This window comes from Macadamia integrifolia, chromosome 12, assembly GCF_013358625.1.
Source record: "Macadamia integrifolia cultivar HAES 741 chromosome 12, SCU_Mint_v3, whole genome shotgun sequence".
Taxonomy (NCBI): Eukaryota; Viridiplantae; Streptophyta; class Magnoliopsida; order Proteales; family Proteaceae; genus Macadamia; species Macadamia integrifolia.
Genome location: NC_056568.1, coordinates 14113507 through 14132551, shown reverse-complemented (window position 1 = coordinate 14132551; position 19045 = coordinate 14113507).

Here is a 19045-nt window from a genome sequence, read left to right as displayed (position 1 = left end):
AAAACATATTGTGTAAGATTCATAATAGGTAGGTTTTGGGATGTGAATCCAACATATTCGTTTTTCGCTTTTGTTTCCTTGATAAGAAGAATTTTGGTGTTGGTGCTATATTGTTTTTTCTTTTTATAATAATAAAACATAATGATAAGTGGAAGCCAACGTGGTTCAGTCTTTGTTTTGGAAAATAGAATTTTTTTTTTTTGGTAGAATTGGAAAATAGAAAGTTGAAGTTAAAAAAAAAACCTATGATAGTTATTATTATATTAAAAAAGGTAATCTTAAGGTACAGTTATTGATAAGTACTTTTATTTGAACTCTTTATTTACAAGCTTCAATGGTGATGAATCGATTAGTAAGAGTTTCAAACCTTGTTGACAGTGAAAATTAAATAATTTTTTTTTTTAATTCAATGACGGACCCAAACCTAGACTAATCTAATAAATTGAACCGAATCAATTGGTCTGGTTCATTCAGACCTATTCTTGATCCGATCCATCAACCCAGTTTGGACCTATTAGAATAATCAGTCGGATTGACTCATATTTAAACGTTGATCAGTACTCATATTGATTGGGCTAAGTATGGCTTTTAATGGTTCTGGTTCTGGTATGAACCAATTTTTTGTTGCGTGACATTCCTTTCGTCACGACACGTAATTCTTTCTATTTTATTTATTACTGAAATAATAATTGTTATATATATATATATATCTGTTGTCACTATATGATAATTCATATTATGTTATTTTTAACTTAGCTCATGACAGTTACAATTGTAAGCATAGAACAAAATGATTATTTTTTTAAGGTGTTTTCTTAAACTTTTATGGTTGACCCAGTTGAGGGTAAGGGTTTTGGACCCTTTTAAATGCAATGGAAATGGTTTCGAGTCCAAATTCTGCACCATTTTATGTGAATTATTACCTTGATTTGTTTATTCCTATAAAATATAAATGAAAAGTTGTCTTTTATATATATGAACATAACTGAATATTAAAAGACAATGACATAATATACTTATATTGATGATTACAAATATTTTGGAGAGTGCCTATATCCTAAGGCATCGTTTGACAACGTTCTATTTCTGCCGTTTTTGTATTTTCTTGTTCCCAGAAATAGAGAAACAGCCTAAAAAGCTTTTGATAAAGTTATTCCGTTTCACTCATTTTTAGAAACATAAATCAATATTTATGCCTAAAAAGCGTTTGATAAAGTTGTTCCGTTTCACCCATTTCTAAAAACATAAATCAAAATTTAGGTCTATTTATAATTTTAGAAACGACTTCGACACAACATGTTCTATTTGTTTCATTGTTTCTAGAAACGAATTTGAGAGAAAAAAAAAAAGGGTTGTCGTGCCCGATAAATCTCTCAACTATATAAACATAAAAAAAGGCAACCGAACCCTCTCTCCCTTTTGGACATCCGATAATACTATTGGGTTTTTTAGTGGCATTATGTCTAAAATACATTTCGAGAAATATGTTTATCAAACACCAAAAAATTCACTTTTGTTTCTGAAAATGTGAAAATTCATTTCTGCTGTTTCTAGATACAAAAATAGCATAAATGTTATCAAATGTTACCTTAGTTGCCATGTTGTTTTAATGATATGATCATATAGGATTCATAATGATTTGCTTATATAGGTTTAAGCTTGGAATATTTTCTGTACAATGTAGAAGTAGCCCATCATATTTTGTGCATCCAAGTCTGAACCGATAAGCTTAGTTTACAATCTTGTCGACAGGACTTCATGGCTTGAGTGACGATGTTTTCATTCAATGGGTTAGTTTCTCATGGTATGAGACCACTATCGAAAGTGTTATAGATTGCCCTCGAGGAGATCATATGGGGAACATCATGCTCTTACCACCACAGGTGAGTCTTCGTTTGGTTGATCCGGCTCGATTAAGTGAGGTAGTGTTATTGAGTCTCACGTATACAAGAATCTTATTAGGTCCCAGTTGACACTGAGAGGGGGACTGAATTAGTGTGTCAAAAAACTTTCCCTCAGCTGGTTCTTTGCCAAGTCACCAGCTAATGTGGCTCACTCTCAATCATAGTCTACTGATGTGGCCTAGAGCTGCTATGTGAATTACTCATATCTCTCACTGCTGCACAGAACTTACACATTTAAACTGTATTGCTGCCTAGAGTTGTTGTCTCATAAACCCCACACGACAATTATTATCTAATACATGCATAGTCGTATGCACATTCACACTGCACCACTAAGTAGCCAGGTCTACCAGATGCACACACCCATCCTATAACCAACTACTCAAATACACAAAGCACATATGAATAACCACAACACAAGAGATACGTGCTTCAACAAGTTGTCTATAAGCATGGAGTAATGCCCGCGTCAGGCTCAACATTTATTCATTATTAATTATGACTACATCCACAGCCAAGGGAACACATTCCCAGTTTTCACCCTTAACTTACAAATGCTAGGTCTTCACCCCAATTTTTTCAGAATAATCTGAAAAGCCGCACCCAAGGCAAATAGGTTTAGGTAGTGGTAACTACCAATGAATACACAGCCCCTGTGTCCAGCACCCACTGAACACCAATTATAAAATAAAAGTTAGGCTTATATCAATGCCCTATAGTGAAGCACTTATACATGCAAATTTTTCCCAATATAAGCTACAACTATCACTTAGGTATTTTATCAAACATCTTACCTACTGTGATTTATAAAAACGGAAAAATGACAAAAATGAGGTTACCTTGGCAATGAGCAACCTTCAGAGATGCGGTGATGTTGATCTCCACTTGATGGAGACCACAACCACGCTGTCTAGATGCCGCAAATGCTTCAGCCCTAGTTGGCACTTGGGTTTATTGAAACAACTCACAAACCAAATTCTAGGTTCTTCTTCTTCTTTCTTCTTTTTTTTCCTCCTTGTCTTTACTTTCAATGGAGCAATAATGGCATTCACATGCACACACACTCTTTCTCTCTCTACTTCTACTCTTCTAGTCTTCCTTGGAAGTACATGTTTATTGAAAACGTAATATTCTCAACAAGAACTATCAAACTCAATTAATGGCTTGAGAAAATCTTTATTGAGAGGCATTCAACAAATACACAAAGAGAGGGGAAACTTTTTCTCTTATCTTCTCTTCCCTTTTCCTTTTCTTTCTCTTGGCAACTACTAATGGAGCTTGCTGCCTTGGCTTCTAGTAGCTTCCTAAGCCTCTAATGAGGGCTATTAACTCAAGTGCAAGAGGATAAAATCATTCCTTCAAACCCTAAGCCTTCCACTAGCTTCAACTCATTTTTTTGGCCACCTTCGCAACCCCTCTGCCTCCTCTCTTCCCTCTAATGTGTAGAGCTTAGAATTCTAAGGGCACGTTTGGTTGCGTAAATCAAATGGCGCATGTATTAGATATGGATGTCAATCTTTTGATAGACATTCTTCTGAATTACCCAATCTTACTGAAAAATCGTCTGGTTGTCTTGAGTCTAGTACATGTTTCTTGTTGAAAAATTGTTTGGTTACCCTAAATTTGTGTAGTGATTCTTCCTATAAAATTGTTTGGTTACCCTAATCTTGTGTAGTGATTTTTCCTATAAAATTGTTTGGTTAAACTGAAGTGGAACATTCTTATGATTTTTAAATCTAAGTATTCTTTGGAATCTTTTATTTTGAACATGAATTGAAGACTATAAGGTCAATAACTAATAATAAATAGAGATCCAAAAAACTTGCACTCTTATTCCATTAAAAAAAGGCGACTCCCATTGAAAAAGGCATGAGCTATTACTTAGTTCCCCTAATTGGTAAAAGGTCAATGCAATTCACACCTTTACCTTATAGGGGAACCTTCTACATAAGTCAATCAACCTCATCAGACAAGAGGAAAATGCATCTAGCGGCATTTTATGACTTAGCACTGGATACTCCCCTCATTAAGTTGGAGAGGTGATCTAGTTGGGTCTTTCATGAGAGCATATCATTTTCTTCTAATTATTATTAAATTTGATTGTAAAATGAATCTAAGTGTGGATTTGGCGTAGGGAGTGCAACTCATCCACACATCCAAGTTCTACAGAAATTTATGCACATGTCTCTCTCTTTGCAAGACAATATCCAATAAATTAAAAAAATGAGCACCATCCACGAGACAATATATTTGTTTTAAATTACGTACAATTATTCGTTTTAAGTTATTACATAATACCATGACAAAGTACATTAAAAAGTTATACATAGTAAAGAGATGGAATGTTCATTTTTTTATATCAAGCTTTTTCACAGCCTCCAGTACATTCTCTAACATTTTATTATGTTGCTCTAAAGCTGTTATTGTTCCTTGAATATATTCAGTTGACATTTGTGATGTTGTTGTAGTGGTTGGTTCATCCTTTATAGTACTCTCGACCTCCTGTTTCGCAGTTGAAGCTTCCTCAACACTTATAATTTTAAACATCACACATCCTCTATCGTTACTCTACATAAGCAAGTATCAATAATTAACAGTTACAAATATGGTAAATTTTATAGTAGCATATGGAGTCATACCATTAAAAGGGGAGGGTTTTATAGTCATATCGGACCGGACCGTCTGCAACACCAAAAATCTTGTCCTACATATGGTCCTTTAGTGCATGTCCTACATATGGTCCTGACTCCTGACCAGCTTGTGCAGGGACAACAATAACACCTATTTATCAAACATACCCTCTTGAGATAAGGTGGTCTGCAAGTATAATTTCTAAACACAAAATAGGTAATAAGGGTACTCATGTTCATGAGCTATTGATTGAAAAACCCATACCAGTGAAAAGACCATTGGCAGAGGTTGAAAGACTGAATAGAAACCCATAGGCAATAGTTATTAATTCTACACAAGATTTACAGTTAATAATTTCTTGTTTTGGCAAGGGAACTATTACTAACATAAACATTTAATGGATATCCAAGAACTCTAAAAGTGCTAAAACCTTTAAATTTAAAATATTGTCAAAGAGAGAATATTGTAATCTTGCAGCATTGCAGTCTCCCCTAAACTGGAATAATCAAAACTAGCCCAAGTGATCCTATAACATTATATCTACATATTAAAAATAAGCCTCTTGCTTGCACCATTTTCTTCTTGGATCCATACCAAGCATAATATATCTTCATGTCATATTAAAGAACTTTCTAATCAGTTTAGAGAACAAAGTCCTAACTGAGCATGATTATCAGTAAGCTCCACTAAGGAAGATACTTGAATGCCTAGATAGGCACTTCCCAGGGGATGAGTAATGATATCATTCTTTATTCTAGTAGAGCAACACAGGTGCCAAACGTAGGAGCACTTGGGAATTTGGTTGGAGCGCAAATGATTTTCATTCCAAATAAAATTTTTAGCCCTTCTAATGGAGCCCAAGAAGAAGAGTGAACTAAGTATAGCTATATTCACAAAAAATGATAAAAGTAGATGCTTAAAGGGAATTCAACATAACAACAAGAGTTTCAATATGGGTGTCTGAAAACAGAGAGCGACATCTTCCCCAGGAGACAAACTTTCACAAACAAAAATTAAAAAAAGAAAAAAAAACCCATAGAATATTGAAACTGCAAAATCCAATTGATGCCCATCTTCCCCAAATAGAGAGCGACATTTAGAGAGAGGGAGAGAGAGAGAGAGGAGGGAATACCAAATCAAATTTTCAGAGTCACCGGTGAGCTGTAGCAAACATCGTCGGTGGTAGGGCAGGCGAACCAGAGATAGAATCTAGGATTTAGTTGAGGCAAATCCAAGCACTTCAATCACTACTGCTACATATCAATGAATAGGACATATGAGATCTGAGAAGAAAGAAAAAACACATCAATGCCCAACACGAAAGAGAGAGCGGTAGATTCTGGGTTTAAAAACCTAACCTTACAACTCCATGAAAACAAAACAAAGAGAGGTAGACAGAGAAAGCGAGAAAGTGAGAGAGAGAGCGACTACGAGCTTACCAGTAGTGGGGTGGGGCTATAGAGTCACCGGTGATAGACTCTCGATGAGAGGGTGTCAAACCAGAGAAGCTTGGCTTGACAGTATCGTGGGTTTAGTGGCCTCTGTAGAGGACGTCTTCCACTTTCTCCTTTTATATAAGGATGTTAAAATGGTTGCTCAAATCTGAATGTTGGTGTTGACATAAACTCAGATTTGAGAGACATCCTTTGTAATATGGTCATTCATTTGAAGCAGGTGCCTTTCTTATAAGGGTCATCCTAGTGGAACCAAACAAATGAAAAAATTAAGAATTGTCATTCTAAAAAATGTCATCCAATTGATTTACCGAACAAACATGCCCTAAAGAATCTTCAACTTGAATCACCCAAATTGGAGTTGGGATGATAGAGATATGACTTTTTGAAGTTGGAGCGACCAGAAGAGTCTATTTGGAATCTTCATACAACGGCGTAGCATACACTGGCAGCACAGGCAACAACAACGTTGATCTGAGATCACATGAATCTCTTAATATCACCCATTAGATTCATCAAACGGTCAATGAATCAACACCATAGGATGGGAATCTTTAATGCATTGATTGGACCTGCTGACATTATGCTGATGTAGGCATGTGAGTCACCTTTTGATTGTGGCAGCACCTTTCAAGGAGCCTTGTCTCCTTTACTTTAAAAAGGTGAAGCATCTATTAGCCATAAGATCTTAGAAATTGGAATCTAAAGGTCTTTAAGTTACACAACGCTACACTTGAGCAAAGCTTGATAAGGTGAGCTACCACACCATGATGCTCCATTCAATGAACCAATAACTTAGCACAAAAACTTAGCAGCCCTTGGATATGAATCTTGCCTATGTGGCTCATTATGAGCCTTTGATCAAGGATCAACCAACCCCTTTATATAGCAACTAAGCCCCTGCTCCTATGAACTTTCAAGCTAGAAACCCCCAGTAATTCAAACCTTAAAAATACATAAGAACCCCCGAAATTTCAAAAATGAAATCTGGAAAATCCTCCCAACACCAAGAGCAATTGGGGATTTTTCGGTTTGGCATTTCGAACCGATTCTGTGGAAACCTTCATAACTTTCTCATACAAACTCTGATTGAGCTTAAACAAAAAGGCGTTGGAACGACTTGATGTTTTACAACTTTTCAGAAGACCGAATCATCTAACTCAGACATGTAAAATAACCATAATGCCCCTGAACCTTTTTTGATGTCGCAACTTCCTCATACGAAATCAAAATACGACGAAATCAGAAGCATTGAAAAGATTGGATTTTTATTGTATCATTACATGGAGAAATTTTCTTCCAAAAAATTTATCTTCAATTTTGAAACTACCCCCGACTGCCATAAAACCCATCTTTTGACCGCGGATGACGTAACTTAAACATATGGTATCGAAACGCGACGAAATCAGAAGCGCTGGACTTGATAAATTACAATATAACTTTTACATGAAGAAATTGTCTTCCAAAAAATGCATTTCACTGCCAAAAGTGCCCTCGAGTGTAATTATGCCAAATTTGCCAGTTTTGACCCGAAAACTCGTACCACCTACTATGGATATATCAAATCACTTCATGCACACCATGTGACTTTGTTATCTCATCGGAGACACCAAACTCTGCCACATCACCACATTCGGTCACGTCACCAAAACTGGCCATGTCATGACTGCCACGTGGCTGTTGTTGCTAACGAGGACAACTGCAATACAACAAATCTTTGTCTTGCCACCACAGGTGATGGGATTTTGAGAAAATATTGTTTCAGGCATCTTGCTTTGCTCAGAAAGAGTCCATTATGAGTCATGAGATTGGACATGGCTCTGAGAGTCGTTGCACCTCCCAAGCATAATGCTGCGAGTATCCCTGATGCAAAGGCTCTCTCTTACAGTGGGAAGAATCAAATAGATTGTGCTAAATGATAATAAGGCAATCTATTGATGAGACTATTCGTGGAGGCATAGCTGATAATGAGAATGCAAGAAGTACCTTGAGGAGGTTGGAAATAAATTCATTAAGCATGCAAAGTCAAAAAAGGGTACATATTTGGAACTATTCATGAATGCACGTTATGATGGTGTTGGTGGTGTTCGTAATCTTATATTGAAGATGCAAAAATATGCTAACAAATTGGCAATTATGGATGTGAAGGTCGGGGACTCGTTCTTAGTATGGCAGGATATGCAATAACTCCTGCCTCAATTTGACTCTATTAAAACATCTTACAATGCTCAAGAAGTAGAGTGGAATGCGCAACAAATGACTTTTTTCCTTGTGCAAGAGGAAGAAGCAAAGAAAAAGAATGCTAATGAATAACCTTATTTTAAATGATGGACAAAAGGATAGAAAGTCTACAGGTAGTTAAGGAAAGTTCAAGAATTCTGGTTAGTATCTAAAACTAAAATATGAAAAATTCAAAGGGAAGAATGATGGCTTCAGAGGTAGATGCAACTACTGTAAGAAAGTTGACCATAAGAAGGCTGATTGCTACAGCTTGAAGAACAGGATGGAAAAGAAGGAGCCTAAGAAACAAGAGGACGCCAAGTGATGAGGAGCTACACCCATAGACAGATGGCGAGAGGAATAAAGTTAGGTTGAATAGAAACTTTTATATTACCTTTTCATTTCATTTCCTTTTACAATTGGATACATTATAAATGAATGGTTGGATACTATGTATGATGAGAATATTATCTCTTTTGTTTTCAAGGATAATATAGTTAATTAGATATATGTCTCTAGATCAATGGAAGGAGATCTATTTTTAAACTAACTAATATGAAATTGGTTAAATCCTTGATGCGCTTTATTAGTGAGAGCTTTATTTTATTGATGTAGATAATTACAATTGTTGTTTTGTGCTTTATTGTTGTAACTTTATTGATGGTCATATTATGTTGTTTATTTTGTACATCTGTTTGTTACTGTCCTTAAATGATAGTAAGGACATCCTTGAATGAAGTAGAGCTAACAACCTTGAATGAAAGTAGGGGTAATATGCGGTGGTATCTCCCTCTTGTGTCAGAGGCTATTTTTCAAGATACACGTATTTTGGATACTAGAAATGTTCATCAGACAAAGGACTTGTACTAGCATTTTTCTTGTGGGGACAAATGGATCTAGTCCCAGTGAGCTTCATTAAGTAAAGTAACTATGGTGAGCTTCTATATGAAGTATTTGAGTCATAAATGATTTATGTTCATGTGGGATGTGCGAGTGAGCTCCTAGTGATGGAGTAGCTATAGACTTCAGTAGAAAGTCAGGAATTTTTTTTGGATTTGAAATGTTTTCTCATTGTGACATGTATTTTCATATGACAATTTTACACTAGAGTAGCCCACAGCAGGTGAGGATATATGCACTTTGACGTGTAGGGTCTTGTGTCGACTTAAGATGTGACGACCCTTACGATTGGGTGTTTGAGCTCTTGCTTGGACCTGGGTGTATTATTTAGAGCGTGTTGTTGTCAACACTTCCTATATGAGCTCATTTTCTAGTCCTCGGTTGGAGCAATGATTTCTTGTTACCCCAAGTGGGAGAATGTAACGTTTTCCTTTATGTGGGCTAGCATCCAGTTATTGTATGTGTATGAACTAGTTGGATGGGTGTTGACTGATGGCATACAGTTCTATATTGTGTAAAGTTTGTATTAATATGTATGAGTCCATTAACAACTGAGCCCATTATGGGAGAGGTATTAGTTAGTCTGTATTTCAGGGTTGGTCCTTGTTCCCAGCCTACATAATGGTTTCAATGCACATTAGTTTAAACCCTAGCAATTGTGTAGACAAGGGAGAACAAGACTAGCAGATAAGAGAAAACGGGTGTGGAGAATACTTTTTAAACCGATATGGATCCATGTATGGATCAATTGAATCTCTTGTTTATATATTCATGTTTAATGATTCAACATTTTAAGATACTATGTATTTATTCTTACAAATGTTGCCTTATGATAGCAATCTAGATGTAATGTGAAGTGAGATTCTCCAAAGCCAATATTAGACATGTTATTTGGTAGTAATATTAGAAATAAAAAAGGAACACTTGGATGAGAGAAAATGTTTAATTTTATACATGTAGTTGAATTTAGTTTCCTTTATTGTTTATTTTATATCTTTGTGTGCATGAGTGCGAGAGAGAGAGAGAGAGAGAGAGAGAGAGAGCTTTTGGGAAAGCTTTCTTCTAACTCTTAAGGATGAAAACTAAGTCTTTCATATTTTTTTGTTTGTTAGTTGAGTTCTCTCTCCATTTATTGTGGTTAAAATATCAAATTTATTTTGTTCTCGTGTTTAATTCATAACATTATTCTAGGACTATGATTTTGAGGGTGACAAGGAGGACAAGTTTCCCTTGATTCACAGTAGAAAATATGTTTTCGAAATTGCTACTAAATCAACAAATAAGTTGGGTGGGATGATACAAAAACACCAAGGTTGTGAACTCTTCCTGAGTGATGAAGTTGATTGATGATGTTTCTCAATATAGAATTGGAGGATCGAATAATTATGATTATGCATATTAATTTTAGGGTTGTTACATAAATAAAGTGTTTTTTGTCGGTTTTGGATTTTTTTAGGTAGTTAAGTGTGAAATTCAATTCATGAAACAATTCAATGGCTCAGTTATGGTAATTGGGACAAATGGCATGGACTTTGTGAATCGACAATAGCCAAATATGTATGAAAAAAAGATTGATTTCTTGTCACTCATGCCAACCTTTTCTTTTTTGTAGATTGGGATATTAGAGTTTAACATTCTAGATTCTTTAGTCAAATTGGTTCTGCAAAGACATATAGAGAGCAAAAGTTGCAAACAAAGTATACATGCCTTAAAAGGAGTTGAGTTTTTATTCAAGTGAAGTATGCCATATGAGATTCCATTTACCCCATTGATTGCCAAAACCATTGTAAAACACTCTTCACAACTCAAATTAAGTGTAAATCCATCCTTAACAATGCTTCTTTGCTTAGTGAGGTATCTAAGGGGAATGTGAATCCCATAACACCTTAAAGGCAATTGGAATGAGATTTGAACTCTAGGAGTCCACACTTAGTAATCCAACTCGTAGCATAAACCCAAGAGTTGACATCCATTAGCTTCAATTTGACACTGGATATAGGCTCCAATCTAATTGAGTAAGTGTTGGTTGACAACCATTAATCAATGTTGACAGGATTAAACCCTTATGTGTTGTTAATTTTAACTTAGGCTAGGTTCAAACCGAGTTGGTCTATCAAATTTAGATAAAAATGATTAATTTAACAATATAAAATAAGGATTATTGATTGACCAACTTGGCTCAACCCCACCAAAAACCCTGCCAAGGACATTTCAATTGTTGATGCCAAGATGTTAAGAAAATATTTCTAAGTGAAGTTTAAGGCATGAAAGAACCTAAAGGTACTCCGCATAACCTAAACTATATCCATAGGAATTTATTCTTCATGACCATGCATGTCTTCTACTGTGATAAAAATGAGGTGTCTATAGATGTATCAATTGTTAGTATACCGAAACACATAATATTCAATTGTAACCATAAGAATCCCTTAGGTTTGAGAACCAATCATAAATTATTAATGAGAACCATGCTCTATCCCTAGTTGTGAATAATTTAAGGCATATCCTTAGGATGATGAAAAACCCACTTGAATTAATGTAAATAAATTTGTTATTAAAACTATTCAAATCAGGTTTGATGAATACGTAAATCCATCATTAACAATACTTATGAGATATGGAGAATGTAGATGGTGAAGACTCAACTCAGTTTAGCCTTATCCCAACCAAATAGGTTTAGCAACACGGATCCTTCTTTTTTTTTCAAATCATCTCTATTCAAAACCATACATGTGACCACTCATAAACTATGCATGTCTTTTGTCACTATTTCTCCTAGAGTTTATTACGGTCATATTACTGTCATATAAAAATTGCCTTTCAGTTTTAAAGGAATACGTTAAGACACAACACTTTGGATGCATCATTTCACTTTTAATTCTTTGTGAAATAACACATCTATTTCTCCTTCTTAATTAATGATTGTACTTAGGTACGTAAAATTTTCACTATGCACTATTTCCCTATCATCAATTTTCACCACTCAACTTTCAATGCTATTAATACTAAAGTTACACCTAACACACTAAATTTTTGTTCTACTTCTTATCTTAAGATTTTTTGATTCCAAGATTGACATTCATAGCTCTACTTTTGCATTTATAGAGCTTTTGTTTTATCTACCAAAATGTCAAAAACAAAAGAAAAAGTATTATCTACCAAAACAATAGCATCAAAGAAAAAGTATACTCCAAAAGACCTGATTATGAATGTATGTATTTAGCTCATCTTTGTCAGCACAAATAAATATGTTCCCAATATCTTATATTTCAATATCCCAAGCCTCAAGTGGGTTTCAATTACTCTCTTTTATAATTTTATAGAATAATTAGTAAAAGATGATCGAAAATGTATCCATCTCTTCCCACTAAGAATACAACCTAGAGCAATGGGTACTTATGGGAGATCACAAGATTAGGAGGGTTGTTTTGCGTAACTCAAGTATGGATGAGAGAGAGAGAGAGAGAGAGAGAGAGAGAGAGTTTGACTGAAGAAGTTGAAGACCCATCAGGCCATCCATTAAAAGTCAGCGGGGGACCAACTTCCCATTAATTACGAGAAAAACAGAGGTGGTGTCAGAAATCAAGAGGTGATAAACAAAGTTTGACTTTTGGCAGTTCTTTATTATCTCCTCAGCGAAACCAATATTGGTGGAAGTTGGTCAAAATTTTTGGATTTATTAGGGATTATATATTTACCGGTTGTGACATGTGAGTTTTGACTCAAGTGGATCCGTTGCCCATCTCTCACTTAGTTAAACTTACAAGAAAAGAAAGAAGAACAATCTTTGTCAATTGGAATTAAAAAAAATAAGGGAACAATTTTATTTTTTATTTTTATAGCTAATCTATCTTACAATGCCCCTTGTTTGTATTGTAGGGCATTCTTAAGGGCGGGAGAACATCCACACACTTGCATGTGGTTAGAGTCGATCATTAGATTTTTAGGCATCAACTTCTACTAGTTGATGCTACTACCAATGCACTAGGCAATAAGCACTAGAATCATGGAAATAACTTCTTGTCATCAAAGTGGTGAGGTTGTAATCTTTTTTTTAATTGTCGCTTATCTTATTTCTAAAATTTATATAATGCAGTATTTAATGCAAATAAAAAAAGGTTTTCAAAAATTTAAAGTTATTTAATGTATCATGTAATTAAGCTTTGATGTGAAATAATAGGATTTATCTTCATTAAAAAAAATATTATATTAAAAAAGTCAAAAGGTAAGGTTGCGAACAAAATTTAGCCACCACTGCAACCCCTTCAGTAGTCAAGGAAATCAAAATTTAAAAGATATTTTGAAAAATACTAAAACCTATGAGGATATTTGTGAACCCTATGGAAAAATGAATTATTCCATTTTGTTGGTTGCTAACAAGGCTATTGTACAATCTTGATAACAGCCAAATTTTTCCTAAGTTTATAATCTTGTTGTAACCATTATCAAGGTTAGATACAACTTATGACAAGAATTATCAAAAGAACAACTTCTAGAAAAATAATTTATCTCAACTCAAATGTAAAACTATAAGCAGCTTTCCTATGGTCAACTTTGAGTGTTAATTCTCGTAAACCAAATATTTAGTTTCCTTCAGATGCTTGTAGCCCAAATTCCTCCTAGTTTGCTCCCTCTAATGATTTATGGATGTGGGTATTCACAAAAGGAGGGTTGTTTCTCTGTTAAGCTAGCTTACCACTTCATGTTTGGGCTTTGGTGTCATGAGCTATCATCCCTTCTTGTGACCTACTTTGAGTTCAGCCGTAAGGTCTAAGGCTTCAACCTAAAATCACCATTTTTACATAGGTACACTATAGATGGGGGAGAGGGAAGGTAATAGTCAAGAGCCACGAACTCAAGACCTCCCGGTGAATGTGGGCTTAGCACACCACAATCTCACCAATTGCGTTAGGCAGTTATTTAAAATCTTAATTGATTGTTCATATGGTTTTTCAATACTCAATTGCATTGGAATGTTGTCATGCTTCTCCTTTGCATCTAGAGACCACCAAATTTTGTGGGATTCAATTTATTGAATGATTCCCTTCCATTCATAAGCAATATAAAGACGTTCTCGATATCATATATCAATGGGCTTCTACCATGGAGGCTGAAACCATTCGAGATGGGATATGTCTTCTTTTTTCCTTCGTCTTTAGATGTTGTGCTTCTTTGGATTGGATATTGTTTATTTTTTATGTGTCCCTCGTTTTTTCAAATAGGATTGTCTCTTCTTCCCATATATCGATTAGAATTTGAATCAATTTTTCATACGATATTTCGCTGCTCATTTGTAATGGAATGTTGGTGTGCTTCTCCTTCATGTATGTACTTTGGACTCTGCTAATTTTCATGAATTTCATTTTAAAGAATGTTGCCCTTTTCATTTAGGAGTGCTATAAAGATGTTCCCCATATCATAGATTTCAATCTTAATGGAGCCTCTTTGGTATGGGAGACTTGGAAATTGAGGATTTAATTTGTGTTTACTTAGCTTGATTGCTTTTGAAGCTTTTGTGATCTTTTGTGGAGGATAGGCAACTACATTTTACACATCAGGTTTGCGAGAACGATTCTTCTCCCCTGTAGGTAACCCCTCACTCACCTTATTTCACATCATCCATGATGTGTGGAGTGTTGGTGTATGGTGTCTTGTATTCCGTCGCAGTTTAATCTAAGGAGTACTGGTGCAGCACCTAGCCAGGCAGGACGGCGGTCCCGCTGCCGGTTAGCGGGTCGTGGGGGTTGCAAGGGGGGCAGGAGGCCCCCCTGCATAGCAGGGGTGTAGGGGGGCGTAGCCCCCCGCTTGAATTTTTTATTTGAGGGCAATTGTGTACTTTTCGGATTAGGGTTTTTTCGCTATATATTTGTAGCGAGAGTTTCTTTCTCTGTAATGCAAGCAATACTGAGAGGTGTGAGGACGAGCGCTGTAACCCTATTCTCTATTTATAGTGAAGCAGGATCTCATCTCACCGGGGACATAGGCAACCTTGCCAAACCTCGTAAAATCCGTGTGCATTGTTTGTTTTGTTTTTCCATTATCTTCTGCATCGTTTTAGGGTTGTGTTTCTACAAATTGGTATCAGAGCTCTAGGTTTCCATTTTCTAGGGTTTACTATCACAATGGCAGGGAAGGGATCGAATGTCAAGTATGACATCGAGAGGTTTAATGGGAAGAACAATTTCACCCTCTGGCGTCAAAGGATGAAGGATCTTCTGACACAACAGGGTTTAGCGAAAACGTTATTGGGGAAGTCGAAGAAACCTGAAAAAATTACTGAGGAATATTGGAAAGAGATGGAGGAAAAGGTCGTAAGTGCTATTCGATTAAATCTTTCTGATGATGCCCTATAATATGTTGTGGGTATCGAATCTGCACTGCAGTTATGGGAGAAACTTGAAAGCATCTACATGACGAAGTCCTTAACGAATAAGTTGTTCGTGAATAAGCAATTGTATTCTCTACAGATAGAGGAAGGTACGGATCTATTAGAGCATCTTAACATATTCAATCAGATCGTAAATAAACTTGTAAACCTGGAGGTTAAGATCGAGGATGAAGACAAAGCATTACTATTGTTGTCGTCGCTCCTAGAATCATATGATCACCTAGTAACGACTCTCTTGTATGGGAAGGAGACCCTTGAGATGGATGAATGCAGCTACCCTCATGTCCAATGATACAAGGAAGAAGACCATTAGTACGAAATCTCAAGGAGAAGGTTTTTTCGGAGGTGACAAGGAGTAGGAAAGAGGGAGACCAAATCAGAAGAGATCTAAAAAGAGTCGATCGAAATCAAAAGGGGCAAAGACAAAAGTCTCTTGTTACTATTGCAAGAAGGAAGGCCATCTGAAGAGAGAGTGCTTGAAGAAGTAGGCGGACTTAAAGAAGAAATGTGTAGATAAGGCATCTAAGGAAGCTAGCGTGACTGACAGTTCAGATGGAGATGATGGAGATGTACTCTCTATATCATCAGGTAAGAATCAACCTTCTGATTCTTGGATTTTAGATTCTGGATGTTCATATCACATGTGTCCACATAAGGATTGGTTTGATACATATCAACCATATAATGGTGGGTCTGTCCTAATGGGGAATGATGCCGTATGCAAGACCATTGGGATAGGCACTATCAAAATCAAGATGTTTGATGGGATAGTAAGAACCTTAGCAGATGTGAAACATGTACTAGAATTAAGGAAAAACTTAATATCTTTGGGGGCACTTGACTCAAATGGCTGCAAGTACATAGCAGAAGGTGGAGTTCTCAAAGTTATTAAGGGTGTAATGGTTGTCATGAAGGGACAGCTAGCAGGAAACCTATACAGACTCATAGGGAGCACAGTTATAGGTGGAGCATCTGTGACTACAGATGCAGTATATGATACAGATGATACCTATCTGTGGCATATGCGATTAGGGCATATGGGAGAAAGAGGATTGATGGAGCTTCATAAAAGGAAAATGTTGAAGGGAGTAAAAACTTGTAAATTGAACTTCTGCAAGTATTGTGTGTTCGGAAAACAGTGCAAGGTTAGCTTCAAAACTGCAAAACATAAGAGTAAAGGGGTGCTTGATTATGTACACAGCGATGTATGGGGTCCTTCAACAACAAAATCTAAAGGTGGGGCAGAATACTTCGTGACCTTTGTTGATGATTACTCAAGGAAAGTCTGGATCTACTTCATGAAGCATAAAAGTGAGGTGTTCACTAAATTTAAGGAATGGAAGGCTGAGGTAGAAAGGAAGACAGGAAAGAAAATTAAATACTTGAGAACAGACAATGGAGGAGAGTACACATACAAACCGTTTCTAGAATTGTGCAAAGCTGAAGGGATTACACATCACTTCACAGTTCCAAAGACACCACAACAAAATGGTGTAGCTGAAAGGATGAACAGAACACTTCTAGAAAGAGCTCAGAGTATGAGGCTGAATGCAGGGTTGAGCAAGCGATTTTGGGCAGAAGCAGTGAACATGGCATGTTTCCTCATCAATAGGTCTCCATCAAAGGCGATTGATTGTAAAATTCCTGAAGAGGTATGGACAGGAAAACCAGTAGATTATTCTATTCTAAAAATATTTGGTTGTCCAGCCTATGCGCATGTTGAGAGTGAGCAGCGTTCCAAGTTAGACTCAAAGTCTAAGCAATGTATCTTTCTTGGTTTTAAGAAAGGTGTAAAGGGATTCAAGTTGTGGGATCCAAGTTCACAGAAAGTTGTGGTTAGCAGAGACGTTGTGTTTGATGAGTCTCATATAGTGAAGTCAAATTACAATTCACAAGCAGTTGATGAAAATAAAGAAGGTTCTACTGTGCAGGTGGAGTTAGGTGAGTTAGAAACAACAAGAGAGAATGAGTCATCAAGTGACTTACCAGGACAACAAGAAGTAGTAGAAGTTCCCTATACTGTGGCAAATGGTAAAGGGAAGCGTACTCACAAAGCACCTATGAGATACGGGTTTGAGGACATGGTTGCCTACGCCCTCACTGTAGGTACAGGTGATCCATCTTCCTACCATGATGCTATGAGTGATGCACATCATGATAAATGGATGATAGCTATGATGGAGGAAATGGAATCTCTACAGAAGAACAAGACTTGGGAGATTGTGGAAAAACCCAAGGGAAGAAAAATCATTGGGTGTGAATGGGTCTTTCGTAAGAAAGATGCAGCTTCTGAGAAGGAGAGTGAAAGGTATAAGGCCAGACTTGTAGCCAAGGGCTATGCATAGAAGGAGGGGATAGACTACAATGAAATATTTTCTCCGGTGGTGAAACACACTTCGATCAGGGTACTACTTGCTTTGGTGGCCATGTATGATTTAGAGCTTGAACAACTTGATGTGAAAACTGCATTTCTTCATGGTGACTTGGAGGAACAGATTTACATGGAGCAGCCTGAAGGTTTCAAGGTGCAGGGAAAGGAAGACCATGTTTGTCTGCTTAAGAGGTCGCTTTATGGCCTTAAGCAATCTCCTAGGCAGTGGTACAAGCGCTTTGATTCCCACATGATGAAGATTGGCTATACAAGAAGTGAGTATGATAGTTGTGTTTATTATAAAGTGTCAAGTGATAATTCCATTATTTTGTTGATGCTTTATGTTGATGACATGCTCATTGCTGCAAAGAACAAACATGATATAGTCTCTTTGAAGTCTTTGTTGAGTGCTGAATTTGAGATGAAGGATCTTGGTGCCGCTAAGAAGATCCTTGGCATGGAAATCCTTAGAGATAAAAATGCAGGTAAACTTTGGGTAACTCAGAAGAGGTATATTGAAAAGGTGCTAGAGCGTTTCAATATGGAAAAGGCCAAGCCGGTTAGCACTCCGTTAGCTGGCCACTTCAAGTTATCTGAAAGGGAATGCCCTACAACACATGAGGAGGTGGAGCAGATGTCTCAAGTCCCTTATGCTAGCGCAGTTGGGAGTCTCATGTATGCTATGGTTTGTAGCAGGCCGGATTTGTCTCATGCAGTTAGTGTTGTTAGCAGATACATGAGTAGTCCAGGGAAGGAGCATTGGAATGCAATTAAGTGGATCTTCAGATATTTGAGCAAGACTAAAGATATAGGTGTTATGTTCAGTGGCAGGGGAAGTTCTACCGAATTGGGAGGTTATGTTGATTCTGACTATGCTGGTGATTTAGACAAGAGGAGGTCTACTACAGGGTATGTGTTTACATTGGCTAGTGGACCTATATCATGGAGGGCGATGCTTCAATCTACAATTGTATTATCCACTACAGAGGCAAAGTATATGGCAGCAGTTGAGGCTGCCAAGAAGGAGTCTGGTTGGTTGGACTGGTTCGTGAGTTGGGGTTGGAGCAAGGAGGTACAGTGTTACACTGTGACAGTCAGAGTGCCATACATCTTGCAAAGAATTAGGTGTTTCATGCAAGGACAAAGCATATTGATGTGAGATTTCACAAGATCAGGG